General features: G+C 44.8%; 1 protein-coding gene across 3 annotated transcripts in view; it reads right to left on the bottom strand.

The window, feature by feature from the left end:
• Nucleotides 1-18,599, bottom strand: part of SIL1 (SIL1 nucleotide exchange factor) — a 285,228-nt gene that overhangs the window by 17,544 nt on the left and 249,085 nt on the right. The gene's annotated exons all lie outside the window — the stretch shown is intronic.

The following is an 18,599-nucleotide window of genomic DNA, read 5'->3' as shown; positions in this document are numbered from 1 at the left end:
GTCTACGAAGGTGACACCTGCTGGTGAAATTTGGCACTGCATACCTGATCTAGGAACCATTTTTGTCAGCAGGGCAAGCACATGTTTTTGTGTACATAAAACCTCAAGCTAAACAGAAACACTTACTTTTAAAAGCCAGCCAGATGCTGACAGTTGCCATGTACTTTCTTTACTCCAAAGACAACTATTAGCACAGGCAGGGTCATGTAAATGTGAGCAATTTTGGAGATCCTAGTATCACATAGCAAAATGTTTTGCTTTCTCCTGATCAGAATGAATACATCTCTGACAGAAGATTGTGAGGGTGCCTTTGGCATCAGCGCCACCACCACATGACTCTGGGTGTGAGCTTCTGAGGCTACCTGGAGGATGAGAGGGAGGGCCAGTGAGGGAAACAATATAGTAGCCATCTGTATGCAATCTGAACATGGAGAACAATGTGCCTGGTCTGAAATCAGTGACATTTCCAAAGTCAAACTATGTATGGCAGATCAACAATGAAACCATCCAAGATCCCAATTTGAAAACTCAATATATGGAAAATTGCAACCACATTTCTGAATAAACTACCACCTACTTTCATTTAGGTGTCATGGCTTCTGTTAATTCCTTTCATTAATAACTAATTAAAGTTGTGTTACTTAATTAGCCAACTAGCACACATTTTGGCATGTGGCAGAATCTTCCCTCTCCAGTTTCTGTTACTCTTTCTTGTGGCCTGCATGGCAAAAGGTTGCAGCAGAGAAGGTGTGGTTAGCAGACCAGGGCAGTTCACAAATGCAGATCTGTGATTTCAGTGAGTCACCTCCTTCATCTACCTGCTCTGTGCTAATGGAAGCTAAGCTGCCACAGGCCTGGCACCACCCAGCTGAGCCACCATGCTGATCTGAAGAGTCCCTATTTGCATCGCCACCAAACCTTCCCAGTCTGACTCTCAAAATACCCTTGTCTTGCTGAGGCAGCCAAAGCTGGGTGTGAGGTGGTGAGGACTACTCCAACAGCTGGATATCAGCAGGTTGCCCAGAAACATCATAGCTCCCTTTGTGCTGACTGGGTGATTCCAGCTGGTTGATCCCTTTACAGAAGCTTCTCTCCTCTTTTGTGTAGGTATGTATTTATTTATCGCAGGATTGTGCTAGTCAAAAGTTAGCCTGCATTGTTAAGTCCAGGACAGATACTCTAGATCTTTTCCTTCATATAACCTTTCGGAGGCAAAGGAAGGCATGTATGGTACAATACCATATTTAACATTGGGTAAAGGCCATCATACTCCTTGGTTGGCTGTAAAGTGAAGTCAGTGTCCCAATCAATTTCAAACTGACTGGCTTGGTTGAGGGGGGCATCTGAAACATACCTGCTGAGGGAAATGTGGCTTTGTACGTTAACTAACCATGCTGGCTACCAAAGGTCTGGTCTACACTACTGACCTATATCAGTATAACTACGTCACTCAGGGGTGCTCAAACTCTAGCCTCATCTGGAGGCATAAGCAACATTTCAGTTCTCGTGCCATGTAACTGACAGACTGGCACCGAAAAGATCAATATAATCAGTAGTGCAACAGAAAGTGAAATGTGATATAACCTGAAATGATGGCAGCACAACACATAAGGGGCATGCTAGGCATTCTGTGCTGTTCCTTCTGGGTGTACTAGGTTCTCATTAGTAAATATATTTTTGTTACCACATGTGTTAACCTAGCAATGATCTCTCCCATCACCATCTCTTGCCTTCCGTTTACACCACTTGCTCCATTAATCCCTTTCACTTTATATTCTAACCCTTAATGGCCTTTTACTCCAGTTCTCACTTTCCACCTCTCTCTTTGTTCCTCAGTTTCTATTAACATGCTGATTTATTTAAACACTTCTCTGTCACTGCCCAGCCTGTACCGTAGGACCCATCTTTCCCCACACCTGCAAAAGGGAACTTTGTCCACAAAGCTCATGAATCATAAATTATGACTTGGGTCTAGCACACACACGAAGTCTCACGTTATGCAGTTTTTCTTATGGATTAGAAATGGCTACAACCACTGTCCACATAGGCTGGAGCTGTATAATTCCAGTTCTTGACCTGAACTGCCCCATAGTTTGTGGGTCTTGGGTCCAGCAAACACTTTGGCTTCAGGAGTTCTCATATGGTGTAGTGCACGTGCGCACTTCAGGTAAGGCAGCTGACACAAGAGGGCATCAAGGAAGGCAACACATTCCTTACAGCCTCTTCCTAGATAATGCTGCACAGCAGCATGGTGGTTTGAATAAAGTGTGCCCATCACATATGGGTTATATGAACCATCCAGTGCAAGGCAGACTGGCTCTGGCTAGGACAGGGAAAACGCAATGCTGGGCACATTTTACAGCCTCTCTTAAACCCCTGGTGGGCATGTGTGCTGCAGCCTCCCAGCTGGGGGCTGACCATACAAGCTCGCTGCTTTCCAAGCAGTATTTTAGACACACTTCATGTGCTCTGATTTGCAGATCAAAATTTACACACAGTAATAACAATCAAAAGGCAGGGAGGCTCCAGGGTTAGTACAGGAGGCTGGGAATCACTATTTCTGGGTTGTATTCACTATTCTGTCACCAACTCACTGTGCCATCTTGGGAAAGTCACCTGGAGCCAGCTCCTGCCAGCCTTATTATGGGCTATTCCTAGGGTTTGGTACTGCTCAGCTTGAGTGGCCAAATCCAGCCCTTAACCAGTAGGTGGCTTGTTTTCCCAATAGGGTTAGTACCATTATCACAAGGGTGCTGGGAGGGTGATTTCTTTAATGTCTGCGAAGTGCCTGGCCAGCCTGGGCGGATAGGGGCTTTCAGCTCTGAGATAAGTTCAGAGTATTACTGTTAATAAAAAACCCTGGACACCCAAGAGGCCAACATGCATAAAGCAGGTTGCAGAGTCCTGTTTATACCACAGCACATGAAGACATATTATCTCTCTTTTTTACTGTGAGCAATTCTAGTCAGAATGTACCCTGAGCGCTGAGCTCTCACTGGGGACGTAATGAGGTGGTCTCAGGCTTTTTCAATCTCCTGAAAATACTTTATAGAGGTTTAAAGATAGTGCTGCAGCGTGCTTCTTTGGGGGTGAGCGTGGAAGTGTCTAGATGCTGAAGGGTTCCTCCTTGGTGAGGTTGGCGGTGAGAAATGAATATGCACATTTGGACCAAAATGTCTAGCTCTCTTTGTGCCTAATCCCAAGTGACGCTCAGCACTCAGTACCTCTGGGGCACTTGCTTTCTGAGGATAGAATACGGTGAATCAGCCTTTGAAGCAGCACTTGTGCTGCAGTTAGACTAAGGTCACATGTCGCTGCTACAGTTGAACATTTAGAGTTGTTACGATTACCAGAAAGCTGGAGCAGCCAGTGCCAAGAAACATACAAGAGATAAAGACAGAGACAGGCAAAGGAGGTCATAAAAACAGAAAGACAAATGGGTTTGGGCAGGGAGAAGCACTGAATTGAACCGATGGCTTAATATTAGCTCATAAAAATGAAGCAAACATAAAGCTTTCCTATGTCAATCAGGGTGTGAGGCAATCTATCAGAAAGCATTTCTGCAGGGAGATTAGAAGCAGGATCGATACAGGTTTTGCTTTTCTTATCGTTATAATGACTCTGTGTTTTGGAGGCGGCAGATCTGATGTGCAGATTCCAGATTCTAATTACCAGGTTGACCTCAATATAAAATAAAACAAAATTGTGAAAGCCACCTACTAATGGCTTCCTTTGATTCTTTTCCTCACTCAGTAGCTGACATACTGAGAGACTCTATTAATAACAAGCCATATTTTGTGGACTGAACAGCAGAAGCACAATAAAGCAGCAGCCAGTACTATACAAGGGGTATGTTTACACTACGGGATTATTCCGATTTTACATAAACTGGTTTTGTAAAACAGATTGTATAAAGTCGAGTGCACGCGGCCACACTAAGCACATTAATTCGGTGGTGTGCGTCCATGGTCTGAGGCTAGCGTCAATTTCTGGAGCGTTGCACTGTGGGTAGCTATCCGTAGTATCCATAGTTTCCGCATACTCCCCCCGCCATTGGAATTCTGGGTTGAGACCCAATGCATGATGGTGCAATAACAGTGTCGCGGGTGATTTGGGTAAATGTCATCACTCATTCCTTCCTCCGTGAAGCAATGGCAGACAATCTTTTTGTGCCTTTTCCCCTGGATTGCCCTGGCAGACGCCATAGCACGGCAACTATGGAGCCTGTTCAGCCTTTTTTTTTTTTTTTTTTTTACTGTCACCGTTGTCTACTGGATGTTGCTAACAGATGCGGTACTGCAGCGCTACACAGCAGCATTCATTTGCCTTTGCAAGATAGCAGACGGTATCAGTTGTTCTGTACCGTCTGCCTGCCATTGTAAATATGGCGACGAGATGACAGTTATCAGTCGTTCGTACCGTTTGCTGCTGTCATGGGTGCCCTGATGAGGGTCGGCCGGGGCGCAAAGACAAAAATGGAAATGACTCCCCAAGTCAATCTCTCTTTATGGTATCTAAAAATAAGTTAGTCCTGCCTAGAATATGGTGCAAATGCACTAGAGAACCAGTGTACGAGAGAACCAGAGAGCACAGCTGCTCCGTGTCAGATCCTGCAGAAATGATGAGCTACATGCCATTCTAGGGGTGCCCTGCAAAAAACCCACCCGTTGCTTCCCTGCTCCCACCCATCCTGGGCTACGGTTGCAGTATCCCCCATTGTGTGATGAGTAATAAAGAATGCAGGAATAAGAAACATTGACTTATTAGTGAGATAAAATGAGGGAGGCAGCCTTCGCTGCTATGATAGTCCAGGCAGCACATTAAACGGTGCGGGGAGAGGAGAAGCCCAGCGCATCCCGCTGCTATGATAGTCCAGGCAGTACAGAATCTTTTCCTTACACATGAAAGGGCGGGGCTGATGGAGCCCCAGTTGCTATGATGAGACATTACCAGCCGTTCTGTACCATCTACTGGGATGACTAGGAGTCATTCCTATTTTTACCCAGGCGCCCCCGGCCGACCTCACCTGAGGCCAGCCAGGAGCACTCATGGGCATGATGACGACAGATAGCAGTCACATTGTACTGTCTGCCACGGGGAGGAGAGGATCCTCTGTTCACTGCCACAGCATTCTCATCTACCAGCAGCATGAGTAGACATAGGGTGACACTGAAAAAAGTCAAGAACGATTTTTTTTCCCTTTTCTTTCCACGGGGGCAGAGGGGGTTGAATTAACGAGCTATACCCTGAACCACCTGGACAATGTGTTTGACCCTACAGGCATTGGGAGCTCAGCCAAGAATACAAATACTTTTCAGGGACTGCTGGGGACTGTGGGATAGCTGGATCCTCAGTACCGTCCCCCCCCCCCCCCGATGAGGAAGTTTGTCCATTTGATTCTTTGGCTTTTCGTTACGCTTGTCACCACAGCACTGTGCTGTGGACTCTGTATCATAGCCTGGAGATTTTTTCAAATGCTTTTGGCATTTTGTCTTCTGTAACGGAGCTCTGATAGAACAGATTTGTCTCCCCATACAGCAGTCAGATCCAGTATCTCCCATAAGGTCCATGCTGAGCTCTTTGGATTTTGGGACTGCATCGCCACCCGTGCTGATCAGAGCTCCACGCTGGGCGAACAGGAAATGAAATTCAAAGTTCGCAGGGCTTTTCTGTCTACCTGGCCACTGCATCCGAGTTCAGATTTCCTGTCCAGAGTGGTCACAATGGTGCACTGTGGATACCGCCTGGAGGCCAAACTGTCTATTTGCGGCCACACTAACCCTAATCCAATTATGGTAATACCGATTTCAGTGCTACTCCTCTCGTCGGAGGAGGAGAGTACGAAACCGGTTTTAAAGAGCCCTTTATATCGATATAAAGGGCCTCGTTGTGTGGACGGGGTGCCAGCATTAAATGGTTTAACACGCTCTAAAATCGGTTTAAACGCGTAGTGTAGGCCACAAAGGTGGCAAGGAGAGAAATCCATGCTGCTTCTTTCCAGCCTGGCCTCTCCACTTGCAAAGCTTTCATAGATTCATAGACTCTAGGACTGGAAGGGACATCGAGAGGTCATCGAGTCCAGTCCCCTGCCCTCATGGTGGACCAAATACAGTCTGGACCATCCCTGATAGACATTTATCTAACCTACTCTTAAATATCTACAGAGATGGAGATTCCACAGCCTCCCTAGGCAATTTATTCCAGTGTCCAACCACCCTGACAGTTAGGAACTTTTCCTATTTCCAACCTAAATCTCCCTTGACAGTTTAAGCCCATTGCTTCTTGTTCTATCATTAGAGGCTTAGGTGAACAAGTTTTCTCCCTCCTCCTGATGACACCCTTTTGATACCTGAAAACTGCTATCATGTCCCCTCTCAGTCTTCTCTTTTCCAACTAAATAAACCCAATCTTTCAGCCTTCCTTCATAGGTCATGTTCTCAAGACCTTTAATCATTCTTGTTGCTCTTCTCTGGACCCTCTCCAATTCTTCACATCTTTCTTGAATGCGGTGCCCAGAACTGGACACAATACTCCAGTTCAGGCCTAACCAGCGCAGAGTAGAGCGGGAGAATGACTTCTCGTGTTTGTTTACAACACACCTGTTAATGCATCCCAGAATCATGTTTGCTTTTTTCGCAACAGTATCACACCGTTGACTCATATTTAGCTTGTGGTCCACTATGCCCCTAGATCTCTTTCTGCCATACTCCTTCCTGGACAGTCTCTTCCCATTCTGTATGGGTGAAAACTGATTGTTCCTTCCTAAGTGGAGCACTTTGCATTTGTCTTTATTGAACTTCATCTGGTTTACCTCAGACCATTTCTCCAATTTGTCCAGATCATTTTGAATTTTGACCCTGTCCTCCAAAGCAGTTGCAATCCCTCCCAGTTTGGTATCATCAAACTTAATAAGTGTACTTTCTATGCCAACATTTCGAGGTAATGAAGCCTCTGTTTGGAGGATTTTGGGGGTGGAGGAGTTGAAGACAGCAAATTTTTCAAGTCAAGGAGAGTTCCACCCACATCCAGGGGGTTGTGGAAAATGAATGGCCAACCAGGGTTGAATAATGGCTGAGATGTGGTAATGGAGACTGAAGCTACAGTGTCAAAGCAGAGAAAAGGCAAAGAATAAGTAACCCTGACGGAATGGTACTAGAAGGTATAACAAATCCCTCCATTCCAAAGATACCACACCACATTATAAACATCAGTTAAGCTGTTTCGTGTGAGGCAAGAGGCCTTACACAATGTATAATTCACCGGTGGGACTCACTGCCTTAAGATATCACTGAGGCAAAAGGCTTAGTAGGATTCAAGAAAGGGATGTCAAGTATCAGGGGGTAGCCATGTCAGTGTGTATCCACAAAAACAATGAGGAGTCTGGTGGCACCTTAAAGACTAACAGATTTATTTGGGCATAAGCTTTTGTGGGTAAAAAACCCATTTCTTCAGATGCATGGAGTGAAAATTACAGACGCAGGCATTGTTATACTGACACATGAAGAGAAGGGAGTTACCTCACAAGTGGAGAACCAGTGTTGACTGGGCCAATACAATCAGGGTGAATGTAGTTCACTCCCAAAAATTGATGATGAAGTGTCAATTCCAGGAGAGGAAAAGTTGCTTCTGTAATGAGTCAGCCACTCTCAGTCCCTATTCAAGCCCAAATTAATGGTGTTAAATTTGCAAATGAATATTAGTTCTTCAGTTTCCTCTTTGAAGTCTGTTTCTGAAATTTTTTTTGTTCAAGCACAGTTACTTTCAAATTTGTTATGGAATATCCAGGAAGATTGAAGTGTTCTCTTACTGGCTTTTGTATGTTACCACTCCTGATGTCCAATTTGTGTCCATTTATTCTTTTACGTAGAGATTGTCCAGTTTGGCCAATGTACATGGCAGTGGGGCATTGATGGCATATATCACATTAGTAGATGTGCAGGTGAATGAGTCCCTGATGGTGTGGCTGATGTGGTTGGGTCCTCTGATGGTGTCACTAGAGTAGATATGGGGACAGAGTAGGCAACGAGGTTTGTTACAGGGATTGGTTCCTGGGTTGATGTTTCTGTGGAGTAGTGTGTAGTTGCTGGTGAGTATTTGCTTCAGGCTGGGGGGATGTCTGTAAGCAAGGACTGGCCTGCCTTCCAAGGTCTGTGAGAGTGAGGGATTGTTTTCCAGGATAGGCTGTAGATTGCTGATGATGTGCTGGAGAGGTTTCAGCTGGGGTCTGTATGTGATGGCCAGTCGTGTTCTGTTATTTTCCTCGTTGGGCCTATCCTGTAGTAGATGACTTCTGGGTACCTGTCTCACACTGTCAATCTGTTTCCTTACTTTCCTAGGTGGGTACTGTAGTTTTAGGAATGCTTGATAAAGATTTTGTAGGTGTTTGTCTCTGTCTGAGGGATTGGAGCAAATTCGGTTCTATCTTAGGGCTTGGCTGTAGACAATGGATTGTGAATTGACATCTCCTCATCAATTACTGGGAGTGAACTACATGCACCCTGATTGTATTGGCCGTTAACATTGGCTTTCCACTTGTGAAGTAACTCCCTTCTCTTCATGTGTCAGTATAACAATGCCTGCATCTGTAATTTTCACTCCATGCATCTGAAGAAGTGAGTATTTTACCCACGAAAATTTATGCCCAAATAAATCAGTTAGTCTTTAAGGTGCCACCGGACTCATAGGCACCGATTCTGTGGGTGCTCCAGGGTTGGAGCACCCACAGAAATAAATTGGTGGGTGCTCAGCACCCACTGGCAGCTCCTTGTGGCCCCGCCCTGCTCCGTGCTCCAGCTCACCTCCACCTCCTTCACGAGCACGTCACCACCTCCTGCTTCTCCCCCCTCCCTCCCAGCACTTGCGCCATGAAACAGCTGATTCTTGGGACAGGGAGGGATGGGGGAGGAGTGGGAACACGGTGTGCTGGGGGAAGAGGCATGGCTGGGGCAAGGATTTAGGGAAGGGATCCAGGCAGGGGGCGGAGTTAGGGCAGGGACTTTGGAGATGGGGTTGGCATGGGGGTGAGGCCAGGAGTGGGGAAAGGGTGGGGTCAGGGTGGGGCCAGGGGTGGCGGGGCGTGAGCAACATGTTTCAGGGCATAGGCCAAGTGCTACCTATGGCAGAAACCTTCCCCTATGGCAGTGGTTCTCAAAATTTTGTACTGGTGACCCCTTTCATACAGCAAGCTTCTGAGTGCAATCCCCCTTTGTAAATGAAAAACACTTTTTTTACATTTAATACTATTATAAATGCTGGAGGTGAATCAGGGTTTGGGGCGGAAGCTGACAGCTCATGATCCCGCCCATGGAATAACCTCACAACCCTCTGTGGGGTCACAACCCCCAGTTTGAGAACTCCTGCCCTGTGTGAAGGCTATCCTTCAATTGTCCATTGTGGCGTGCATTGCACCTTCCTCTGCAGCTTATGGTACTGGCCACTCAGAGACATGACACTGGACTTGCTGGATGCCTGGTCTAACCCAGTTTAGCAATTGCCATAGTCCCAGAGCTTTTCCAACCACCCTAATACCAGTTCACACAGTGGGCCACAAACTTTTCCATTGGTCCAGCTGGTGCACAAGTTACAAACCATAATGTTTGTGTTCCTGCATTTATAGATGCACAAGTGCAGACTTCCATATCTCTGGTCTGTAAATACAAAGCACTGCCTGTAAGGTCATGTGAGTTTGTAAAGTCCCTATGCTATGGCTCAAGCTTCACTGAATCTGGCCTTTGCACTACATACAGATAATCGTCGGCCTAAAGATGAACAGTCCAGTGTTTGATTGAGAGATAAGTTCAAGGACCAGAACTAGAACATCAGGGTTTGGATAGCTCTGCCAACCACCGAAAAAAATGTTTTAGATATCCTTTGATTTGTGTATCAGTATGCCTTGCAGCAGGGCCTATTTCCTGGGGGTCAGGACAAACACCTTATGCATACACCAACAGATACATTCACTTCTTTTATGCAAGCCCTCTCTGTCACCATTTCAAGAGGCATGCTGAAGTCTTCTTGAAAAGTAAAGTTTTCGCAGGGCCCTACAGCACATTGGCTGCTGCAGTTGGTTGGAGAGAGGTATGTCTCAGAATCTCTGAGAGAACTTTTCAGCAGTCACATATTTTTTATGTTCAGCTTCTCCACATGTGTTTCAGACACTTCTGTGAATTCAACACAGCAGAGATGCCTGAGTTGCTTGCCACTCCTTCACTCTTTAACCTTGGCATCTAAATTAATGAGAACAAGCTGCCCTACCAAAACAGAGCAGCCACTCTCTGGCATCAATATCTAACAGTGATCGGTCTGAAAGGGCGTGTGAGCTGAACTCCATGTAGCTGTGTGACAAATTTTCTCCATCTCAACATGCTGGGAAATGCTCTACAGCGTTGCCCCTAGCATTCAGCAGAATGAACCCTGATGTCTTCTGGGAATGGCACAAGCCTCCTGCAGGTGACAGCTCACTCAGAGACAGGGTAGGCTCTTTGACCTAGCTTGACATTTGAACTTTTTCACCTATGCTACAAAGTGTAGTGGAGCTTAGGAACGCCAGCTGGGCCACCAAGGGAGTAGCTTAGAGTTCTCTCATCCAGTTTGTGAAGCAAAAACTCATCCTTGGCTGAATGGAGTCCAAGAAAGAACAATGAAATCCCAACTTTGTGGGAAACAGGTCAGTTCTCCTTATGGAGCACCCAGAAGTGAGTCTGTATCTCATTTATCCTATAAAGAGAGGTGATGGACAAAGGAAAAGTCACTTTGAATGACAAATGTGCAAAGAACGGTCCTTGGAAAGCTCAGAAGGATGATAGATGACATTTTTAGACTCTGGATCAAGATCCAGGATAGTTATCTGGTCAGAGGACATTTGTGCATTAGAGAGGTCTGGCAATAAAGAGATGAAAAAAAGAGACCTATTCTGGAATAACCATCTGAATGTTGAGAAGGCCATCAACCAAGGACTCATTTGGGCCAGAGAGGTAAGTACACTTTGACACAGCCATCCTTCATGGACCGAAGTCTAGCAACTGACACTCTGCTGCACAGACTGCTCAGAAAAAGAAAATTCAGCTAAGTACTAGCTGTGTGGTGAAATCCAGTTCCTGGAGCAAGCCAAAAATAGGCTGTGAATAAGCCAGGGGACTGCAGAGATTGCTAATTATATTTTTTAAAGCATGAGAAATGCCAGGGGATGACTTATTTGGTACCCAATGAAATCCAGTCAGTGCTGTGACCCGGGCTGGAGCTCTTTAAATGAGGTGTGTGAGAGATCCTGTAAATAAAGTTGACTCATATCTCAAACTGTTCTGGGGTCTTAGGGCTTGTCTCCATTTGAAATCTGTTGTGGGTTAACCTGAGTTACTTTGCATTAAAATGCCTTCCGTCCACAAACAAAATATTTGTAGTGCATCTTCTGGCAATTGAATTTCTGTTTTTCAGCCCCCTGTGGATCCAGGCTTATGGATATGGGAGATGAGTTTACCTGGAGCAAAGTAGGTATGGCCACATTCACCTCCTGAAACAACTGTTGTGCATATGCCAAGCCATCCTACTAGTATCCTGCACTGCTTTGCTGGCTACCTGAGTCATCCTCCATGTCTACCTGCATACCCTCTATGGCTCCAGGATCATCCTGACCAGCTGTCACCTTTCCGTTTAAATAGTTCCATGCAACCAGGTGCTGTCTTTGGGATTCCATCTCATGTGGAGTTTGCATAATCCTGACTATTGATCAGCCATGCCTTGTGCTTTGCCATGGTCCCATACTGAGATTGTGGACTGTATTGCTCTCTGGGGAGAGGAGCATGATCAGGCCCATCGGAATAGCAGTCCCTTAGCACAGAACTACAGGTGGCTATCACCACAAATGCAGGATAGGGCACAACCAGGACACCCTCCAATGCCATAGTAAGGCAAAGGAGCTTTAGCTGGAGTACAAGACTGCTGAGTACAATAGGATCTCTGGGAGAGCAAGCACAGTCTGTTGGTACCATGAGAAGCTGGACTGTCTATTTGTCGGAGATAATACGATTCAACTGCAGCATGCTGTGGGCTCTGACTGAACCTCAAAACCAGGATCTTGTCAACCCAGTAAACTCTGAAGCAGACAGTCTCAGAGTCCAGGATCACCACACCACCTGAACCAGAGACAGAGGCACAAACTGTAAAGGACCAATTTCAATATGTCTGGAATGATACATTAAAATAGGACTATATGGTAGGGAGACACCATGTGTGTTAACTAGGAGACTCTGAAGGAATAGCACTTACTGTAACAGTGCACTCAGAAAAGAAAAAGCAAAAGAGTAGTATTTCTGACTCAATTTTATTAATACCCTAGCTTTGAGCCAATATGAGCTATTATGAGGTAAATTGCTCAAATCATGCTATGCATACATTTCAAAAAAGGAAGAGATTTTAAGGCACTTTAAGGACAGCATCATTGTCCCAACATACACAACAACATCTAAAAAGGCACTGTAATAGAAGCACTGTATTACAAACTACACAAATTGCACTGAAACTCTACATAAAAGGTGATAACATGCCCACATCAAATATGATTAATTCCTTATATCAGTACACATACACCAGAAGACATATTCAGTAATCCTGATAAATGCTTTATACAAAAGCATATACATTCTTCATAAGTGGCCCTTAGAATCAAAGCATGAGCACAATGCATTCCTCACTCTGTGCAAAAGTAGTTGTATCACTTCACAGAGGCCTCCAATCTAATCTGTCTGTTCAAAACAATCACCAAGTCTGCCCACTTCCTGCTCCCATCCATGGCACGGCTCTGTCTTTTGCTCTCATCTCCCTTTCTCCCACAAAGGCTGTGCAAACCACAGCAAGCAGCTATCACTAGAATACAATTTTTCTCATCAGCCTCATCATCAGGATCCTCCATCCTTTCAGTTTTCCAAATGAACATGCCACAGTCATTCTGCAACTACTCCGGGTATAATTAAACAAGATAATCCTATCCAAAAGGGTTCATAAACCAGGCAAGCAGTTAGCTGGGTTTCCAAGAACGGGTAGTGGAATGGAAACAATATCAATGTCCACAGAGAGCATGGGAGCAGAATTTCCATTTGCCATTGCAGAAAACAGTCCATACTTTCTCACAATCTTAGCATTAAGGATCTTTCTAGACCACTCCCACATAAATATTTGTGAATTTTCCATGGTGATCAACCAGACCTTGCAGTGGAGAAATACCCTTTTCTAATGATAAGCTCGGAGACCTGGTGGAGGGGACAAAGAACTGGCACATGGGTTGCATTAATGGCTCCAATACAATTCAGGAACCCCAACCAAGCAAACACATTAAATAACCATCTATGCACTGACTAGTCTTATGATCCAAGGGGAGAGCACTTTCTTGATGTCACAGAGGCGTGCACTGATAACAGGCCTAACAGTTGCTCTACCAACATTAAACTGTTCAGGAATTGACTGGAAATAATTGGGAATAGTGAGCTGCCAGATAGTGATGGCCATGTGCTTCTCCATGCTGAGGGGAGCTCTCATGTGGGTGTTCCACCGCTGCAGCTCCAGGATGAGCTCTGCACAAAGTTCTAGGAAAGCGGCATTCTGCCACAGCTGCTGGTCATCCCAGGTCTGCAACACTCCCACCTGTTAGTGTTAGTTGGCGAAGCCCAAAAGTGGCACTCCACCAAGTGTAGTAGAAGTGTTTGCTTGATTTCAGCCTCCTCCTCATGTGGCCTTATTGCCTTGGTCCTGAAGTCACTGCATAACTTTAAATATGCTAACAGCAGGCTGTTCATATTCATCACTGTGAGGACTGCAGCAATTGCAGATGTTTCCTCCATGCTGCCTGAGAGTGCTTTGAAAATGGCACCAGCTGGCTCTCAAAAAAAAGAGAGATGGATACTGGGATGAAACAAGAAGAAATATGGGAATTACTAAACTTGACCCCAAACCCCAGAATTCTGGTGGCTTATGGCAGGTATCTCACAATGCGCAGTACAAAAAAAATCCCAGAACATGTACAGCACTGCAGCAGAAAAATGCATCGTGGGATGTCTGACCAGAATGCTGAATGCTTACTTCAAAACATTGCTGTGCTGTGTGGCTGCAATGATATAAGGTGGAAGTACTTTAATTGCAGATAATACCATGGTGAGAAGGGCATACTCACATAACACTTGTCAAGTGTAGCATGTCATTGGTTGCCTGCTCTAAACCAGAGGGTCAGTCCTGGTACAGAATCAAATCCCTCGGGTTTTCCTGACTAACGAGGGTATAAAAGGACAGTATTTCATGGTCAAAAGATATCACAAAATCTTAGTCACAGAACATGGCAATGATAGGCTCATCAGTACACAAAGCTTGCCCATTTTCCGTTGTCCAGCCTCGGATGCTTCTCATAGGCAGACCTGGTATAAGTGACCTCACAGAACTGTAAGGAACAATTCCATGCAACTCAAGATTCTGGAGGATCCAGGGTTTAGATGAAGAATCTTTAAGACATATCCCATTGGATTTAAAGGTAACAGTGTGGTCCCTGCCAGCCAAAGAGCCAGGTACTAGTGGTATCTGTCCATGCAAAACTTCATGCCCTGCATCTCCTCTCTTATCAGATATTTACAAACCGGATCTAGATGTTTAGGATTAGCATGTTCGGACTTATTGGTTAGTCCAGAGACAGTTACAAAGTGAAGAAATATTTTGGAAGGTTTTCTTCTAATAAAATGGTGGGAAGTAATAAAAAAAATCCATGGAGTATATTAACCATGATGTGAAAAATATAATTGCCTACTCACCAATGGTGTAATCGGAAACTTTCATAGTGACTGAGGGAGTGCAGGGACCTGTGCTAGTGCCACTGTTCCTGCTAATATAGCAGCAACATGAAACATACAAGACAAGATACTGGTCACTGTAAATACTGCCTACAGAACCACGTCATGCTGCTGAAGAATGCTTCTAACAGCTGTAGCAGAGACACAGACTAAGTCCTGTACTGCTGTGATGAGATGGGCTGGGAACTACAGGAAGAGGAAAATAAGAGACTCTCCTCCCTTTCCTATTTCCAATGGGAGAATTAAGTCCTTGCCTCTTCGGTTTCTGCTCACTGCTTTCCCAGAAGCAGCACTGAAATTTACTACACAGCTACATAATTTCAGATTCTGTTCTGTCTTGCGCATCATCAATAACGCTTGTCAACTAAATTCTAAATGAAGATTCTTTATGACTGGTGATGATAAACAAGGCAGAAAGGACCTAGCTGTATTTTCAGATCCCAGGAAGAGTTTGCAACCCCAGTAGTTAGAACATTAAACTTCTGACTTGTAAACTTGAGCAAATTTCCTGTGAAAGTCATTGAGAGAGCACGAGAGCCCAATAAATATGGAACCCCATGGAGTAATCTGTAGAGGCACTTTTCTGATTGTAACAGCACTGAATGAAATCTCTTATGCTGGAGACCTGTTACTATCATTCAACCAAAATATAAGTCTGGGATATTGAAGTTCTTTTGTCACATCTATCTAAAATAAATAATGAAAACTCAGCAGTAAAGGATCTACTTGAAAAATTGGTATGTCTTTTGACGCTTTGTTGGTCACCGAGAGAATGAGTTCTAATTAAAATCTCTGAACCAAGGCTAAAGAAAAACTCTAGAGGTTAGGAAGTTACTAGATTGAAGGTGTACAATTCAGCTTTCAGTGTTTCAACATTTCTATTTTTTAAGTGAAAATGCCTCTGGTAGAGATATTTCAGTGCTCTTGATGACCGAAAGTCCATCTGAGAATTCTGAAAACTCAGAGCATCACTGTACAGATAAATTGCATGAGCCTGCTTAAGGGAATGAGTTGGCAAGACAACAACATAAATATGATTAGACAGATCTTGATTTACGATATGAAATTCAACAGACACTAATCTATTAATATATGGAGGGATGCCAGCATCAGAAATCTCTTGCCGACATGAAAGATTAGTGATAATTTAAGGATTAGATTACAGGCACACATATTTTGCCCAAATAAAGACTACATGGGCACCTTACCAGGACTCTAAGGCCCATGGTTTAATTTGCATAAAATGGAACAGATCTAATCAGACTCCTGTTTGGTTGAGGTGTAGCACACAGAAACTATGGATCTCTACATGCAATGCTTCATCTTGATTCAAATGGCCTTGACAGAGCACTGCATGTGGACACTTGTAATTTCAGTGGGTTGCACTACTGCAATAAAGTAAAGGCAGCTGCATTGAAGAACTCAGCCACATTTGACTCAGGGACCACACTTTGCAACCCATGGTCTATTCTCTTATCATCAGATTATCTGAGTGCCTTCCAATTGTGCATTAAGTGGTGTGACTAAAATGTCTCATGCGTAGTTCATTCTCTCTCTCATGTAGTCCCCAAGGGAACGTGTGTGTGCACAGTGGAGTATTTTGGTAAATTTTTAAAAAATAGTCTACAGGAATCTAGGTCTTTTACCAATATTTTCAAGTCCAGCACCAGGGTGACTCTCCCTACATCCAAGAACAACTGAATATAGTTCCATCCTGTGAAGCTGCAGGTGGTCCTCTGAAAGACAGAGAAAGGTGGCTCTGCAAAAGCAAGAGGGGGGTAACTCCATGCTCCAGGAGTTGAGTGCACAGTTTTCTCAATGTTCCTGTCTCTTGCACTGAGCTCGTGTCATAAGTAGATAGGGAAGGTAAGGGTTAAGTTTCTTTTACCTGGAAAGGGTAACCAAACACCTGACCAGAGGACCAATCAGAGAACTGGATTGTTTAAAAGTCAGGGGCAGGAATTTGTATACTCGGGGTCTTTTTTGTTTTCTCGGCTGTGAGTAAACAAGGTTTCCTCTAACTCCATCTTACTCAAGTTTGCTCGTAACAGCTGTGAGTACGAAGGAAAGCAAAGTAATTCGCCTAATAGATAGCTTTGTGTTGTGATTGACATGTTGTTATTTGTGGTATGGTTTTAATCGGGCTATCTTTTAAATCAGACTGTTTATTCATATTTTCTTATTAGCAGAGCGTGTATTGAGTTCTTAATGCACGATTATTGTTTTGTACTTCTTTCTTTTTATTATAACGTTTTGAATGTGGAGTTTCTTTTCGCGTGAGGCAGGAAAGGAAAGTCGGTGTGGCTATTTTCCTTTGTTTCCAGAGGAACAGAGCGAGGCCGGTAAAGGGAAGAATCATCTCTGTTCTCTTGTGGTTGAGTGTTTTCTCTAGTACTGCTAGAGATAACAGGGGGGGTTCTGTGTGACATTGTAGCCTTGATGCTAGCCTGTGATTAGGCTGTGAATGCATGCCCAGGGGACGCTAGCTTGGCCTCTCCGGTTGCATTCAAAGAGTGAAGTCTAGTCCTCGCACGCGGCTAACCCAGGAAAAGGGGGAAGCGGGAGAGGAAGAGATGAGAAGACCCAGGGTCTGGGTCTTGGGGTGGCCCCCAGAAGGAAGGGGTGGGGAACAGAAGAGGAAGGGGGGGTCAGGCGCCTATAATTCTGACGCTGGTGGCAGCCAGAATTTCCAAGCTTGTAGTGGAGCTTGGGGGAGTCAGGTAACGCCCCCAGATTTTTTGGACGCTAAAGTCCAGATCTGGGACAGGAGGGCTATTACCGACATGGTGAGCAGTGGTGGGATATAGAATCCAGAAGCCAAGCTACATTAATCCTTTTTTTTCTGCTAGGGATTACAGGGAAAGGGGTTGGTTTTAAAGTGCTAGAGAGAAAAAATTTTTTCTGCTTGTCTTCTAGCATTGCAGGGTAGCAAAGTCATTAAGAAAACCATTACAGATCTTTTGTTACAACATTGGAACTTAAGTACCCAGCCAGCAAACACACACAGGTGAATACAGGTAGCTTTTGTTGGTTCAATTGCCTATCAAACAGAGCTAGAGCAAGTCAAGCAGTTGCTAGGCAAATCTCAAGAGACAGAAAGCCAGCAATTCAGCACACAAACACCAGAGGGCACTCCAACACAAGAAACAGGAACCATGAGTTCCAAAGATGAGCAGAAAAAGGAAAGAGCCCGGCAACAAGCCCTAGACAACGAAAATAAACATAGGAGACAGTGGAACTAATTAAGGCTGAACAAGATGCCCAGGAGGCAACTCACAGAAGAGATCAAAAAGCCAAAAAGGCAGATCACGAAAGACAACTTCAGGAACGGAAGCAGGCCTACCAAATAAAACAAAGAAGAAGAGGTGGCCTACCGAAGAAACAAGAAGAAGAAGAGGCGTCCACAGTAGACAGATGAGAACTACAGAGAGAGGCTCACAAACAGCGCTTGGAATTAGAACAGGCTAAGCATCCAACCCACGAAATCCTAACCCGCGCCGCCGTTGTGGTTCAACCGCACAGGAAATTTCCCAACTACAAGGCAGGTGATGACACTGAGACCTTTGAAACTTTTTGAAAAGGGCCTGTCTTGGGTACAAGATCCCTGACCACCAATACATGCCGGAGCTAGAGTCACACCGTCAGTGGGACCTCTGGCAGACGTGGCGGCTGAAAATGCACGGGACCGAATGAATGATATAACTGTTTCTAACCATGCCAGATCCAGATTGGGGATCACCCCGGATCACGCCCGTCGGCGGTTCAGAAACAAAA

Source organism: Chelonoidis abingdonii, chromosome 7 (genome assembly GCF_003597395.2).
Source record: "Chelonoidis abingdonii isolate Lonesome George chromosome 7, CheloAbing_2.0, whole genome shotgun sequence".
In the NCBI taxonomy this organism is placed as follows: Eukaryota; Metazoa; Chordata; order Testudines; family Testudinidae; genus Chelonoidis; species Chelonoidis abingdonii.
Note: the sequence above shows the minus strand (reverse complement) of the source record. Positions and strands in the feature narration are given on the sequence as shown.